This window comes from Cryptomeria japonica, chromosome 8, assembly GCF_030272615.1.
Source record: "Cryptomeria japonica chromosome 8, Sugi_1.0, whole genome shotgun sequence".
Classification (NCBI taxonomy): domain Eukaryota; kingdom Viridiplantae; phylum Streptophyta; class Pinopsida; order Cupressales; family Cupressaceae; genus Cryptomeria; species Cryptomeria japonica.
The window spans coordinates 326,505,693-326,523,990 of record NC_081412.1 but is presented as its reverse complement, the minus strand read 5'-3'; positions in this window follow the sequence as shown (position 1 = coordinate 326,523,990).

Below are 18,298 nucleotides of genomic sequence, written 5' to 3'. Positions count from 1 at the left end.
TAACAAGCTTTTCTTATTTACAACATCTCTAAGATAATCTTCCAATTTACAGAATGTATTCTCTGAATAGTCACAACAATAAAGCTTCAAGTCTACTTTCACAAAATACAACTTGTTTCTCTTTTCTATAAATGAGGCATATTTCCATAGCAACTTTAAACAAACTTCTGCAATTGAATTTAAGTATCTTCAATAACAATCTTCTGTATTTCTTTCATGGTTCCTATTCTCTTTCCACTGATTTTCCTGCATAAAAGAAGACACATATATGACCACGGAGTGCTCACCTCCCAGCCTAGGCTAACTGGTAGCCACCCCCGAGCTCGGAGAACCAATTCCTAGATGGGTAACAAACAGGCAAACACATAGAAAACAATGCATACAGATATTCCAGACACATTCCCAACCTGGCTTTCACAGCACCACACTTTGGTGATGAACATTTTCAAAGGGTGGTAGTGGACCAAATACCCTGAGGAGAACTGCAAGTATGAAATAAACAAGAAGCCACCTCATGGCACAATAATAATATCAATAATCTCAACCCCTTATTCCTTATGCCCCCCAAAGGCATTCTAGCCTTATATCCCTCCTTATGACCCCCATTGCACAAACAAGCCATGCAGCAAGGGTCACACAAAGATCCCTTGTGATCGCTCTCAAAAGAGAGTCTCTCACTCGAGGGCTGTCACTGCTACCACCCTCAAGATCCTCTTCTCTCCCAAGAGTAAGAGATCTTGAGAAAACTCCCAAAACACAACAATTCATAAAGCAAAAATACCAAAAGATTTTCTAACACAAACTTTCAAGAACACAGATTTCTTATACCAACAACTTCCAGACAAAAACAAGAAGAAGATATTAAAAATAATAATTGAAGCCAACCTTAATCTGCCCAAAGGTTATTATGATATTAGATGAAGAGCTGCCCAATCCACAATTCTCTTTTCTTCTACCCTTAATCAATTTTTTTCTATTCCATAACATTTTTTTTTTTTTCAAATTTTCTTCTGTCTCCAAAAATGGAGAGTGGGTGATTACCCTGCTATTCCCAAAAATCTTCCTTAAGAAGCTCACTCTCTGAGTTCTCACAGGATTCTTAAAAAAAACAAAAAAAAGAAAGAAAGCAAAAATGCAAAAAGACTCTCAATCCAAAAGGAAAAATCTTGATTAGATTTAACTTCTAATTTTCAATTTTCGCTCAACTCAAAAAAACCAATTTTTAAAGCGTTAAAAAGATCATTATAAAGTAGAAACTTGCCTAAAATTACCCCTAACCCCTAGGTATACCTTATGGGCTTTAGGAAACCCTATTAAACTACCCCTAGGTGTTCATTTAACCCATTTTAAACCCTTCTGAAGTTTATTTTCGGGTCAAACATAAGTTGACCACTCCAAATATTATATTCCCAAAGTATTTATGACAACACATTATTTTATTTAAGATTAATTATAATTAAACACTTTCCCACCAAGAGACAAAATAAAACATATAAATTTAAATCCACACATGTGTCAAGTGACACCAATAAAACACCTTTACAAAAATAAAACATGAAATTGCCTCTCGTGGTTTTTACATATAAAATTTAATTAACACTAAACACTCATGCAGCATATACTAATACGAATAAAATACAACACAAACGGGGTGTGGTCTCTCCAAATAGACAACCCCTGGCTTACGAACATACATAAGTCTAGGTTTGATTCTCCGTAATTTCCATGGTCACATGGTAAATTTCCTGCGCATCTCAATTTACACATTAGTACTTCCAAATAATCTCATATAACATAAAACACATGAATAATAATGCACTACAAGCACTCTGCATACAATATACATTTATCAATCAATACATCCTTTATCCAAATAACTCCACATAACAATTATCATCATTCACATAATTTTGATCCATACATTAAAACATGCATTCCTATTTCTATCATCATAGTAAGTCCTGCAAATCTAATAATGATATACCTCCTCTCATATTTATCCTATTTTAGGATCATATAGAGTTCTTTATCATAAAGCATATAAATGAAGCATCAACATTCATCAATGTTATCAAATCACGAAATCATATACGTTCTACATTCAGACATAGCTGACATACGTTAAATCAAGATTATCTAGTCATTGAATCTTTTAGGATTTCAAATTCATAATAAATCAAAATGCACACCACAAGGTGCAATAACTCTATAACTTGGTTCAATTACCTTTCTCACCAATCTATCTGTCTAACACAGTCCATTCTATCGAATTATAAAGCATTTATTAATAAGTCAAACATGGTCAACTAAGTAAATCAAAGCTTGGTTTGGGGAGGGCCTTACAGACCAGGAGAGTAAACAAAATATAGTTGATGGAAGGCAGTGAACCATTCAGGAATCCTGCTCCTAGGTTTCCAAATGAAGGTAATCTCTTGGAACATTAGAGGCCTAAATGGTCTCCATAAGCAGGATGTGCTCAAGAATTTTATTAGAGATCATAAGCTAGACATTATCCTGGTTTAGGAAACTAAAATGAGTAAGGAAAAAGTTGAAAATTTAAATTCTTTAAACTTGGGGGTGTTTGTGGCAATAGTTCTAATGGAGCGTCTGGTGGGGTTGCCATATTTTGGAATAAGAAAACTATTGATGGAGACCTGATTGATGAAGATGGTAATATCATTTCTATGAGAGTCAAATGCATTGCTGAAGGACAGGATTGGGTGGTTACCAACATTTATGTTCCCAACTCTAAAGCTACTCAGAGCAAGATTTGGGACAAAATCTAGCAGAAAAGAGGGACTTTTTCCAGGATAGTTAGCTTTTGATGGGAGATTTCAACACTCCTCTGCAGGAGATTAAAAAAATTGGTGGAACCCAAGCTCAACTAGATAGCAGGATTGATCTTATGGACTTTATCAATGCCAATGCCCTCATTGATGTTGACCTTTTTGGAGCTTCCTACACTTGGTCTAATCGAAGGGATGGAGGAGAACTTATTCAGGTAAGGCTTGATAGATCTCTTACTACTCCTGACTAGGTCCTTAAGTATAGATGCTCTCTATATGTTATTAACAGAATTGGATCAGACCATTATCCTATTTCTTTTGATGCTAATTTTATTAAGGGAAAACGCTGCTTTCCCTTCCAATTTGAAAAAATGTGGATCTCACACCCTTCCTTGGAAGCTTCCATTTCCAAATGGTGGAATATGATGAATACTAAGAGGGGGGGGGGGGGTGAATTAGTATGCCAAAAATCAATGCACTAAAACACTTACACAGTCTAAAGATAAACCGGTAAAGCAGTCTAACAGTCAAACCGGTTACCACACATGCAAACCAAAATGTGAATAAAGCATTCACCCACAAAAGCAATACTACCATAACACAAGATATTTGACGTGGAAACCCAACTGGGAAAAACCATGGTGAGATGGAACTCACAAGTCACTATCTGTAGAATAGAAACTAGACCGGTTAAGGTCAAACTGGTTAAGGTCTTACAATGTTCTTCACCATAACAGATCCTATTAGGAATCTCAATCTTTGTTAGGAGATAAGTCCAATTAAAGACTACCTTGTTAGAGGATTTTAGATTCACATGTGTGAACCACCTTGTTAGAGGATTTTACAAAGGCTTTGAGGCCTACCCAGTTAAGGGTTACAGACTTGTCAAAGATGTGAGTAATCAACAAGTGTTTGATCTATCTAATAGCACAAACTTCTTGGTTAGATCCAGTCTTGCTCACAGATAATGCATTCCAGCATTACTTCAGTCTTCTCTCTCTCTCTCACAGTTACAACTTGATCTTCTTAGATAAGATCGTTCTCAACTTCCACCTTAAATCCTAGCACAACATTAACCCTTTCAGCAACAACTTAAAACCCTAGACATGATGTCCTTTTAAAGGAATCTGATTTCATGTCAGTCCAATAGGATTACATTACAATTTCCTAGGTTCAATGCATCTAGACGTACTCAGTAACATGACACAAAAAGCACCGTCAATGTGTTGGCACCATCAAACAATCGGTGGATTGGTAACTCATCATAAAATGCCGGTTGGTAACTCATCACAGAGTATTACCGGTTCATACGAAATAACGGTTGCCGGTTTGACAAAAATGAAGATTGGTAAGAATGTGTTGTGTCACTTTTCTCCCTTGTGCCGCTTGGGATCTACGAACTACTTGGGGTCGACATGTCGCTTCAGACCAGGAAACACATTCTGCAAAATCACCACTAGTCTAAAGACTAGTATACAACATACCGGTTGGAACAAATACCGGTTGAGCACAAGCTCATACACATAAAGGGGATCTCAATACAAGTGTGTGTCCATCAATGACAATCACAACATAAACAACAAAAATGCCAACAATCTCCCCCTTTGGCATTGATGGCAACACTTAGGAAAATAAAATTTTTGACATCTAAGTGTTTTACAACAAAAACTTGTCATTAACAAAATTGCTCCCCTTAAGCATATACACTATCCCTTAATTAACACAGTGTATAGCAATTTTGCATACAGAGCATAATTATTGAGACATCAGAGCATATAGCATATATCAAAATGTCAAAACCAGATATTTCTCCCCCTGTGTCAGAAGATCAAAATTTTATAACCAAAAACCAGATATATTCTCCCCCTTTGCCAACAATGACAAAGTTGAATAACCCTGTTTCCATATATATATATATATAAGTTTATGACAATAATGAATAATACTTGTCAAAAATTGATTTATAGTCCTGCAAAAATTGTTTCATGGATAGAGACCAGGACTCAAGTAGAGAGGTTGCCACTTCCTTCTCTGTCTGCATCTAGGATACCTGTTCTTCCATGGCATCTACTGTGCTTAGTACCTGTGTGACTGTTAGGGCATCCAGGTTTAGATAACACTTCTAAAGAATTTGCAGTCGTGGAAGTAATACCAGTTGAAGCTCTTGCAAATCTCTAGACCGTGTACTGATCTCTTGCTCCATCTTGGCTGACTGGATTTGGAACCGGTGAACAGTTTGCCCATATGCTGCAAAGGAATCATAAGGTGTCTTAAATGTGTCCAAGTAGAACTGTAAGTCCATTTGAAGATTTTGCTTCTTGGCTAGCACATCGTCACAGAATAGATGAGGTTGATAGATTTTGCTGAGTAACAAGTTTCCCTCATCTAAGGCATTCCTTATGTCCTTTTGATCTTTCAGCAGTTCAGTCCTAAGCTCATTCATCTTTTTCACTAGAGCAACATTAAGAGCCTTTTGGTGCTCTTTCTTTACATTGGCCTTTGTTGCCTCTTCCAGATTCTGCACCTGATCATCCACTATAGTACATAGAAGTTTGAGCTATGCTAGTGATGATTTAGTGTCAGGAAGATTAGTACCGGGGATTAAACCAGTAAGGGTGTCTACAGCCGCCTGAATAATATCATGTTACCTTTTCCTGCGAATGACTTCAAGGCGCTCTTGGGCAACCTTGATGCTCTGCATAAGCTCAGACTCACTTGCAGATTAGAGATCAATAGGACTCGAGATAGCAGCCGATTCGGCTTGGCTCCCGGTTGCCTTAGGAGTCTCCATCTGTGTGCTCTTCATTGCTTCAGCTATCTTGTCTGCTTCTTCCTTCTTTTTCTTCTCCTTCTCTTCCTCTTCCATCTTCTTCTTGTCTTCCTCTTCTTTCCACTTCTACTCTACTTCTGCCTTCTTCTTTGCTTCCTCTTCCTTCTTCTTCTGTGCTTCCTCTTCCTTCTTCTTTTGTTCTTCCTCTTCCTTCTTCTTTTGTTCTTCTGCTTCCTTCTTCTTCTTTTCTTCTTCTTCTTCCTTCTTCTTCTTCTCTTCTTCTTCCTTCTTTCTCTTTTCTTCCTTATCCTCTTCTTCTTTCTTTTTCCTATCATCTTCTTGCTTCTTCTTTTCTTCATCTTTTCATTTCTCCTCTTCCTCTTTTCTCTTCTCTTCCTCTTTCTTCTTTTTCTTTTCTTCATCCCTCTTCTTCTTCTCTTCCTTTTCCTTTGCTGCTTGTTGTGTGTCCTTAGCCTATTCACCACCCTGTTCGACTTGTTGCCCTTGTTCAGTTCCCTCAGAAGGTATGTCCTGAGTGACATCTTCTACATCCAGGGCATCGACATCAATAGTGTCGATTGGTTCTTCCACCAGGTTTCCTTCCTCATCAAAAACGTCATCCGGTTTGGAAATAACCGGTTCTTTTTCCACTTGGAGGTTGGCCATTCATGCTTTGTGAGTTGATAGCATGAGCCATATGCTGATGAGTATCTTTTTTGACATCATCAATTCTCCCCTCCAACAACCAGAGTCTTCTTCTCCTTGTGAAGAAGAGACCTTTATTTTGATCCAGGGCATCAAATAATTCTGAATTTGAGAGTTAAGGAAACTACTGTGCAAAGACTTTCTCCCTAATCTCCTATTCTTTTTCAATGACAATGTGCCATTTATTATCTAATGCTTTAAATAATGAATCCGGTGTCTGAGATTTAATCTCTGATGGTGACTGGTCATTTTTACACAAATAAAGAATGATTTCCTGTAGTACTTCATCTTTTTCCTCACTATTAAATTCATCATAATAGTCTACTAAATCATGAAGTAATTTTCTCCTAATATTATTTACTGTTCTTTGACAATGTGTCAAAGGTTTGTATGAGGAGATATCAATATTTATCGGTGCGGATGCTACCGGTTCATTCTTCTTCACCTTCTTTATCTGTCTTGCCTTCTTCGGCTTTTCATCAGACTCGGTTTCTTTGGAGTCTGGTTCATTTGTCTTAGTATTCCTCTTTCTTTCAAAGACTTTTGCCGGTGTTACCTCCGGTTTCTTCTTTGCCGGTGACCGCTTGGTCACTCTTGGAGTTGCAGTGGTAGCCGGTGCCGATGCTGCAGGCACTGCCTTGGCTTTCTTAGCTGTCGGTTCTTTTCCTTTCTTCACCAATGGTTCTTCAACTGGTGCAATCCTCTCCAAGTAAGTTCCAGTCCTCTTAGCTTTTGGATCAAGAGGCAAGGCAATAAGGGTTGAGGCATACCCTTCCAGCATGTCATACATAACCTCATAGCCCATTGGCTCCACTTCCTCCATTCTAGGCTCAACAACCTCCATTAAACATTTGTCCACCTGAATAGTGAAACAGATGTCATCTTCGTATTTCTTCACTATATCACCTGAGATTCTTACCCTCTGACTCATCTTTCTTCTAAACTCATCAAAATATTTGTTCAGTACTTTAGGGTAGCCGGTTCCAATGGCTTGAACGCTTTCCTTTATCTGTTTGGTTACCGGTTGGTCAGGGGACCATTGGACATCTCCTACACCAGGAAAGTAGCCTTGGAAATAGAAGAACAACCCTACCAGTAGTTTTCCAAACTTAAACCTCAGTGAATTATACTGTTTGATTGCCTTAAGATTCAGCAAGAGTTGCCTCTGCATACCGGTGCATAAGTCAAAAGATGCATCCTCTTTTATCATCCGGTAAGCAGCATTTACCGCTGCAACATATACAAAATTAATCCTGCTGGCTGAAAATGTTCTGTAGCCTATCACCATGCAGGCGTATTTCACCAGATTATCCTTGATAGGATTGACTGTCATACCCTGTGAAACACTGGTTGAACCGGTGAGCTTGGCTATTTAAGTTTTGCTCACTTTTCTCAGGGCTGGCACTTCCCCTATGTTATAAAAACTAGTGACTGCATGAATTGCCTGAGGCGTAATATCATGCATCCTCTCTAGGTACATCTTGTCACCATGGACTCTGCTCAAAATAATTCTGATGTGATCCTCCATGAAATCTTCTAGAAAATATACTGTGTTGTGGAATTTCTTCTTCTCTAAGACACTAAACTCTGGTTTTATCTTTTTGTCCTTGCCGCAAACTAGACCTAACTGAGTGTGAATGGCTAAAGACCCTAGGTCTTCTATTTTGCAATCAATGTAATCAGAAATTCCCTCTTCAATTATGACTCCAGCTGGAACTTGTGATAAAGCATTATATTTGCACTTCCTTTGAATAAAACTTTCTGACTCTATGGATGTACTCAAACTGGTATGAGATGCGGAAGCCATTGTAGAGTATTTCAAGAACACGAAAAATACCTTTCAAACGCGAATTTAGGGCTTCCTGATTCTGCTTTACTCCACTCTCCATCGGTTGCCAAATCATCGCTTTGTGTTCTCCACTACCGCTTGCAAACTGGATTTGAATCTCTTTCAAGGTTTGTCAATTTCTTGAAATCTAAGCTCAAATCGCCTTTTCTTCACTCTGCACTTGAAAACTTCTCTTCGCTCGAAATCAGATAGTGTGAAATGATTTGAAAAATGCTTTTATACATGTCTCTCACATACCGCCATTAATGCTCCTCTATTAGGGCGTAAACCCTAATTTGCCTTTTTACCGTTTCCGGTCTTCTGCCCAGCGACAGGTATCGCATACCAGTTAAGGTCTTTTACCGGTGTAAACTGGGGGTTCGAAAGCATTTCGCCATTTGCTCCCCCTAAGCCTTTGAGGCTTAGTTTGTCGGTTCCGATATTTCCACACTAGGTGCAGAAACCGGTTCCTCTTCCAACATTTTTTGGTTTCTTCCTCCATGTTTTCTTCTTGTCACCTTGAACTTTTTCAACATCGATTTCTCCTTCCTGAGTGACTAGTATATCATCAGATATACTTTTTCTACTTCTGCAAAATCTTGCAATGTGACCCGATTTGTTGCAATGGTAGCATTCCATTCTTCCTTCTACATGTTGCAGCAGTGTGACCATGACCATGACAGATCATACAACTTTCTCTCCATCCGGTTGCCGCTTGATGGCCACCACTTCTTGACTGATGATTGAAGACATTAAACCAGTTGTGGTTCCGGTTCACAAAAGGTTCAGGACCAGTTCCTTGGGTCCTCTGAGGATATCTTCCAGTGTTATCCATCACAGACCTGCATTCAAATGCTCTATGCCCAAACTTGTTGCATGCATAACAATGACCATTGAACTTATTGGATCTAGGTACATTGTTGATAAAATATGGAAAATTATTGTAGGCTTTGCTCCTACATACATTGGCAGTGTGTCCTTCTTTAAGACAGTTAAAGCAAACAGGTTTGAATTTTTGCTTACCTTTTCCTTTGAGTGTCGGTTGCTTCTTTGATGCTTCAGCATTTGTTCCTGAGGATTCTCCTTCCTCATGTCCAGAGAAACCAAGAGCATTGGTATTCTTTGCCGGTCTAGATGACTCAAGCTTTTGCTCTAGCTTGACAGTACTTTTGCCAAACTTAGCCAGTGTTTCCTTTGACTCAAAGAGTTCTTTGGAAATAGTAGTGTTTGTCTCCATTAGACTTGCATTTTCAGAGATGGCAATGTTCAGTTCTCCTTGCATGTCTTCCTTTTCCATTTTGCTCTCATGAAGGCGAGCAGTCAGTGCACTAATCTCTTGTTTCAACTTGGAGATCTCATGATCTCTGTCCTTTATCTGATCTTTTGCTTTTCTCTGGTTCTCAAGCTCTTGACTAAATCGAATAGTCAGTCCTTCCAACTCCTTTCTTAGATTGGAGTTTGAGTCATTCAGCTTATTTACTTCAGCAATCATGGCTTCCATGTTAGCTTCATCTTCAGAACTACTTTCAGATAGTTCCATCAGCTTTTCTGCATGTTCTCTCCTTTTTGCTTGAGATGCCTTGTATTTGACCATAAGATCATCATAGGCTTGCTCAGACTTAGTGAGCCGTTGAGTAAGTTCCCTCATGGTGTATTCCCCCATATCTCTTTCCAAGTGGTTAAACTTATAGAAAGGTAGGATTTGATACCAATTGATGAATACTAAGAGGGGGGTCGAATTAGTATGCCAAAAATCAATGCACTAAAACACTTACATAGTCTAAAGATAAACCGACAAAGCAGTCTAACAGTCAAACCGGTTACCACACATGCAAACCAAAATGTGAATAAAACATTCACCCACAAAAGCAATACTACCGTAACACAAGATATTTGATGTGGAAACCCAACTAGGAAAAACCACGGTGAGATGGAACTCACAAGTCACTATCTGCAGAATAGAAACCAGACTGGTTAAGGTCAGACCGGTTAAGGTCTTACAATGTTCTTCACCAGAACAGATCCTGTTAGGAATCTCAATCTCTGTTAGGAGATAAGTTCGATTAAAGACTACCTTGTTAGAGGAATTTAGATTCACATGTGTGAACCACCTTGTTAGAGGATTTTACAAAGGCTTTGAGGCCTACTTGGTTAAGGGTTACAAACTTGTCAAAGATGTGAGTAATCAACAAGTGTTTGATCTATCTAATAGCACAAACTGCTTGGTTAGATCCAGTATTGCTCATAGATAATGCATTCTAGCATTACTTCAGTCTTCTCTCTCTCTCTCATAGTTACAACTTGATCTTCTTAGATAAGATCATTCTCAACTTCCACCTTAAACCCTAACACAACATTAACCCTTTTAGCAACAACTTAAAACCCTAGACATGATGTCCTTTTAAAGGAATCTGATTTCATGTCGGTCCAATAGGATTACATTACAATTTCCTAGGTTTAATGCATCTAGACATACTCAGTAACACGACACAAAAAGCACCGTCAAACAATCAGTGGATTGGTAACTCATCACAAAATGCCGGTTGGTAACTCATCACAGAGTATTACCGGTTCATACAAAATACTAGTTGCCGGTTTGACAAAAATGAAGATTGGTAAGAATGTGTTGTGCCACTTTGCTCCCTCGTGCCGCTTGGGATTTACGAACCGCTTGGGGTCGACATGCCGCTTCAGACCGAGAAACACATTCTGCAAAATCACCACTAGTCTAAAGACTAGTATACAACATACCGGTTGGAACAAATATCGGTTGAGCACAAGCTCATACACATAAAGGGGATCTCAATACAAGTGTGTGTCCATCAATGACAATCACAACATAAACAACAAAAATGCCAACAGAATATAACTGTGGATGGTTCTGCCATGTTCAAAGTTGCTAAAAAGTTAAGAAATATCAAAGATAACATCAAGGTTTGGAATAAAAAGGTTTTTGGGGATATTTTTGAATCTAAGAGGAAGCTCAAGGAGGAATTAGAACAGATTCAAAATTCTGTTCAGAAACATGGTTATAAGAATGTCCCCAAGGCTAAAGAAGATGTGGTTCTAGCCAAATTACACAACACTATTTCAAGAGAATAAATTTATTGGAGGCAGAGATCCAGGGCAATTTGGTTAGAGGTTGGTGACAGAAATACTAAATTCTTTCATATGACATCAATGAAGCATAAAGCGACAAGTAGAATTTCCAGATTGATTGTTAATGATAAAATCCTTGTCAAAGATGATGATATAGCTGATGAAGCCGTAAGGTTCTTCTCTAACCTTTTGATTGGTAGCAAGGAACTTGACCTTGTTAAGCAACAAGATCTGGTTGAAAATATTCCTAAGATTATTGGACCTGATCATAATAGGATTTTATCTGTCATCCCCTCAGTTGATGAAATTAAAAGAGCTGTTTTCTCCTTCCAAGGGGATAAGGCACCGGGCCTGGATGGATTCCCCATGTTTTTCTTTCAGGAATATTGGCACATTGTTGGGGCTGATGTGGTCAATGTTGTCAAATAATTCTTTGGTTCCAGAAGAATTCTTAAAGAAATCAACTCTACCTTCATTTCTCTAATTCCTAAGGTGGTTGGAGCTGATTCTATGGGTAAGTTTAGGGCAATAAGTCTATGCAATTCTTTTTACAAGATAATATCAAAAGTCCCGACTTCTAGATTGCTGGTTGTTCTTCCTCTTGTTATCTTTGAGGAGCAAAAAGGATTTGTCCCAGGTAGGCAGATTTTGGACTCTATAATTCTTGTGCATGAGAATATCCATTCTCTTAATGCTGCAAACAAAGAGGGATTCCTCATAAAGCTGGATTTGGTAAAAGCCTATGACAGGGTTGAATGGCACGTTCTTTTTAGGATCATGGAAGCCTTTGGATTTGATTAGAAGGTTATCAAAATCATTAGAGAGCTGATATCTACGCCGAATTTTTCTATTCTTGTTAATGGATCTCCTTCCATAATTTTTCAAGTCTTCAAGGGGTCTCAGGCAAGGAGATCCTATCTTGCCTATTCTTTTCACTATTTTGGCAGAATGTTTGAGTAGATTGATTCAAAATTTGAAGGAGAAAAGGATCATCAAAGGATTGCAACCCTCTTCAGCTAATTTATTTTGCACTCATCAATAGTTTGTTGATGATACTATATTATTGGGATACTCTTATGTGAGTGAAGCTTCTTCCTTCAAAAATGCTCTCAGCTCTTATTCCCTTGCTACTGGCCAACAGGTTAACTAGGAGAAATCTGCTATTTACTTCATCAACACTCCCTTGTTGAGGCAACAAAGGATTGCTAACATAATTGGCTGTAAGGTTGAGCTGCTCCCCTCTACTTATTTGGGCCTCCCTCTTGGTTTGGCTCCTCCAAACTCTTTCTGGAATTCTTTGATTGATAAGTTCAACAAAAAACTGGCTGGATGGAAAGGCTCTATGTTGTCGTAGGCTGGTAAGCTCCAGCTTCTTCAAGCTACCCTTCAAAATCTACTTGTTTATGCTCTTGGTTTGTTTTGTATACCAGTCAAATTTGTAGAAGCGTTAGAAAGAATTTAGAAAAGATTTCTTTGGTCTTGTGTGGAAGATAAGAAAAGGATTGATTTGGTTTCTCGGGATAAAGTTTGTAGTTCTAAAAGTAGTGGGGGGGTTAGGTATCAAATCCCTTAAACCTTTCAATAAAGCTTTGTTAGCCAAACAGGGTTGGAGGCCCTATAGTATTAAGAGAGATTGGAGTAGGGTGTGGTTTGACAAATACATCCATAATCAACCCATTCATTCCCTTCTCTATTCTGAAGATATCCCTGCAGGATATTTTATTTAGAATAGTATGATAAAATCTATTAAAGTTGCTAAAGCTGGAGCTGGTTGGGTCCTTGGCAAAGGTAACAAAATCAGATTTTGGGAGGATGTCTGGATCAAAGATGAGCCTCTTTTTAACCAGGATTGCAGCCAAATAATTGAAGATTGTAAAAGGAGGTTTGGTTCTATGGTTTGTAATTATTGGGAGGAGAATAAATGGGTTAGACTTGATGTTGTTTATGCTGGATTTTCTTCTCTCCATCATGATTTGTTGTCCTTTTCTGTCAGCAAAGAATCAGATGATGTCTTCTTATGGAAGAGTAATCCTAGGGGTACTTTTACTGTTGCTTTTGCTTACAAAAAGATATCAACTTAGGCTTGTAACCCTATACGGAGTAAAGTTTGGAATATATTCCTCATTCCTAAAGTTAATATGTTTTTCTGGCTTGCAATTCATAACAAGATTCTCACTATTGATAACCTGGTCAGAAGAGGATTTATGATCCCTAATAGGTGTGATTTATGTCAGAAAGAGGCTGAGTCTATGGATCATTTGTTCATTCACTATTCTTTTACCTGGGAAATCTCGGGTAAAGTGTGGATGCAATGGAAAGTTGATTGGGTTATGCAAAATAGTTTTAAGGAAGTCCTTTAGCATTGGATTTTCCCTACCAAGCTTCCCATCATCAAGACACTTTGGTCCTTTCTTCTTCCTATGACCTGTTGGCATATTTGGAAGGAGAGAAACAATAGAATTTTTAGGGAGACTAAGTGTTCTTCTCAGGTGGTCTATGAAAATATTTGTAGGGCTATAAAAGAAAACATCAACACCATTCACAGAAGCAACAAGTAGTGTAGTTATATTGATATGAATGATAATGAGAAAATAATTCTAACAAAATAGAAATTAATGAATAAGGTTTGGAAGTCTGATCTGAATACTAGAAGAGATAATGTGGTTTGGAGGTTCCCTCCTCATGATTGGGTGAAGGTGAACTTTAATGGTGTAGCTAAAGGAAATCCGGGTAATGCTGGTGGGGGAGGTGTTATCAGAAACTCTTATGGATTTTGTGTTGTTGCAATTGTTTCTCCCTTTGGAATTCAAAAACAACCATGTTGCAAAAGCTCTGGCAACGTTAAAATGTCTTCAGCTTGCTCAGGGTTTTAATTTTAAAAAAAATTGGCTGGAGGGGGATTCCCATAATATAATTCAGGCTATTAAAGGTATTAGTTCCCCTTCTTGGAATATCTAAAATATCATCGATAAGGCAAAAAAAATGTTAGATTCCTATGATAGTGTGGTTATTACCCATACCTTTAGGGAAGGTAATAGGGTAGCCGATTTGTTAGCCAATGCGGGGGTCATTTTAGCGGAAGATGCTAGTTATATCGGAGAGTCATCATGTAAGAACAAAGTCCGAGAGCAATTATTTTATGATAGGATCAATGGTACATATTAATCTCATTATTACCCTTTTTGGTTCAGACTTCAATGATAGAGTTTGGAGTGAGGCGGATTGTCAAATGATGACTTGTCTCAGGCGTCGTGCTAATGAGTATAGGTGTGAAGGGCCTTATCATATTAAGTACTGGGTTAATTTGCATGTTTTAAAGGGCTACTTGAAAAAAAAAAAAATTACCTTGGTTTTCGATTCCATCTTCTTTGTTCTTCAACATCTGGTCAGTTTGTGCTCCCCTGAGGGTTTCAATTTGAACAACTTCTACATTATGGGTGGAAATCTCAACCGTAATGAGCCCACCAGCTGTGATAGTTGGAAGGGTGAAAGGAAAATTTGGAGAAGGCTACATAAAAACGGGTTCACTGATTATATGGAGAAATTGTATGGGAGCAAGAAGTCTATTTCCCGTGGTTTTGCCAAGGGTTGGAAAAATAACAGAGTTACTCTGTTTGGTCAGACTTGGAGAGTGGATGAAGATTTGGTAGCTGAGGTGACTGGTTTGGAGAAGGACGACATCAAGTTTTATAGAGATTGTAAGTTCTCGGTGGAAGCCATAAAAAATTTCCCCAAGAACGAAGAAGAAAGGGCTCGCCTTGCCAAAAAGGATAATATTTCCTATTAGCTCCCTAACCAGGTAAACTCCTTTTGGCAGAAAATGTTGAAAGTGTTAATGGAGTATCTTACTGTTGATGGTAGGTTTTCAAAAGTCTATAATTGTCATTTTGTTATCCTTAATCACTTTCGCCATGGCTCTAAGATATCTCTACCCTTCTATCTGGCCTCCTCCCTTAATGACAGTCTAGCTGACCATGCTAAGAAAACCAATTCCTACCCCATTGCCCACCAAGGTCTTATTCTGTTAATTTATGAGTATCTTAAGGATAAAGTTAAGGCTAATAAGGATGATCCCTTTGTGGAGAATGCCCATATCTCCGAGGATTATGACAGTTCTGAGTCTGATGAGGATATTACATATCCTGCCCCTAAAGAGAAATCGAGGGTTAGTAAGAAAGCTGAAGAATACGCTAAAGAGATGGCTAATCTCTAGCAGGAGCAGGAGCAGGAGGTGGAAAAGGAGGCGAAGCATGAGCAGGAGAAGGAGGTGGAGGGTGAGAAAGGAGACAAGGACGAGGTTCAGAATAATATGGAGGAGGGAAATCCTAGGTCTGAGGATTCCGCCTAGGAAATGGAGGATGCAGATACTATTTTGAATGCTACTAGAAACATCTCTCTGGAAATGTTTAATTTCCAAAAGTGGGTGGTTGATAATATTACCAACATTCAGGAAAAATAGAGAGAGTTGGAGCTCAAAATTGATAATGTGGTTAAGGATATTAATGATAAAGGAAAAGAGGAAAATTTTGAAGATAATAGTGAAGCAGAGGATGAAAAAGAAATTCCTGACTGGTCAGAAGGTGAGATCATAAAGGGAGATTTGAAGCACCTAGAGGATGTGCTGAGGACTCTCAAAGAAAAGGCTGAGTCCTATTATGAACTGATAAACAACAGGATTAAAAAAACTGAGAGTGCTATGAGGAAATTCATGGAGCATAACTTGGCCGTGTTGAAGGTGTCTTCCCAAAATATGAATGCGCTGGTTGCATGCCTGGAGAAAGATAAGCATAACAAAGACATTGTGATTGTTGATGACGAGCCGAGTTCTAGCTCTGTCCCACATTCTTCCAGACGCAAAACTAGGCAAAATGCTAAAGAGTTGGAGCTGAAGACTAAAGGTAATCAATAGGTACATAAAAGCAAATACCTTAAAGAGGTAGCAAATGCGATGATGATGCTTGTCAGGGATGCTGAGGAGGCCATAAATATTTTCACCTAGATGTTCTAGTTTTGTTTTAGGTGTGCCAGTTTCTCGCTGGTCTTTTGCTGTTCTTTTCTCTGGCTGCTGTCTTTTGTGCTATTCTTTTGCAACCTTTTTTCTTCGTTCTGTCCTCTCTTGCTTCTCTAATGCTTTTCTTTTCGCTATGTAAGTGGGTTTCGGGTCCCTTAAAACCTGTTTTTCCTTAATCAAAAACTCTAAAATCAATATCAATATCTTTTCAGCACACAGTGAAAAGAAATTAAAAAACATTCATAGAGAAGACAAAGAAAGATATTCCTGGCAAGTAATTTCCAAAAATTTGAAACAATGAACTGCAATCCCCTATTGCAGTTTTCCTTTCTAAGTTCCAATTAATTTCTTCAAATTCTTAAATCCAAATTTCTCAAAACAAATCAAACAATATCCAGTAAGCAATTTTGCATAGACACAAAGAAGACATTGCATTTTCGGAAAACAAAATTCTAAGGAGAAGAAGATCCAACTGCAAACGCAAAGCCAATAATGGTTGAAATCGAAGAAGAGAAAAATCCACAAGCAATCCAACACTACAACAATCTTCAATCTAAGTTTGAGATCCAACTCCAGAAAATCTCTGAAAATCCCACCCACGTGAATGCACAGGAAGTCCAAATATATTAAAAGTCAAACTTCAAACTATAATAAAAGCCGACCAATCAAAATAATCCTAAAAACTATATAATATACCTACCCAAACATAAATTCGAGGTGTATAATAAATAAATAAATTATTTGCCTACCTTCCACTATTCAACCAATAAAATAAGGGGGTAGGTAGGTAATATCAAAATAAAATAACCAAGACAGGTAAAAAGGCAATTAATAAAATAATAGCTCAAACCCCAAAACTAAATATTACCATGGGTAATAATGTTATTTATTCATCCAATAAAATAACATGCCTTAGTCACCTGACAATAATTAAATAAATATTAATAAATCCAAAAAGGGAACCATTAAATAAATAAAATAAATAACAATTAAATAATTAATAAACATTAAATCAATTAAACAATAAATAAACAATAGATCGAATAAATCAATTAATTCTGAAATCTCAACCATAAGTTAAATAATCATTTAAACACTAAATCATAAACTAAAGTAAAATAAGATAAATTTCAGAACCCATTAAATAAATAATATCAATAAATAAATAAATAATAAGATAATATTAATATCTCAATCTAGCCACTTAATAAACTATGCAAAAGAATCAATTATTAAATTAATTAAAAAATTAGATTCACAAGATCACATAACAAGGGTCCTAACAACCACAATGCGCCACAAGACAATACTAACAGGAGTCAACTGACAAGGTGACAACTTAAGCCTAGAGTGTGTGAGGGAAACACATGCCTTCTCCAACAACTTACCATTGGGATAAAGACACACTTAGACCTGTGAGACCAGGTGGAGTCGATGTTGTTGGAATCCAAGAACATTGAGGGGGGGGGGAGGGGGGTGATGTTGGCATTATAACAGACAAAGGGAGATTGTTGGCATTCCAATTACAATAAGAGATTGTTGGCATTTCAATAAGGATATTGAGAAGGTTGTTGATGATTATGGATATAACTGATTAAGGATGTTTACTGTTTTAATATTATTATTTTGTCATTGATGTCAAGAAATTGATTTTCTAATTCAGTATGATGTTGCCATATCTTGAGAAGTATGATTTGGTGAGTATAAAGATGTTGGTAAAAGATACAGAAAGAATGTGATGAATAAGGGGAGGAATAAGTTATTCAATGGGCAACTATTACTGAGTTAGACAATGATGAGATCATGATGTTTAGATTGTTTTGATATCCTAGATATGTTGTTGATTGTAAGGTTAATACTATACTATGTTACCGATCAAAGAACCTAGTCGGTAAACCCTAAGGAACCTAGTCGGTAAACCCTAAGGTTATCACTATCGGTTAATGAAGGCGGAATGTCTACCGAGTGAAGTCTAGTATTTACCGAGTTGCAACCGAGTAATAATAGAATGCATTGAATGAATAAAAGCATTATTTAACAAAGGAAGCTGATGAGCTGGTTATGATTAAATGATTGTTACAACGTGTATAAAGGTTGTT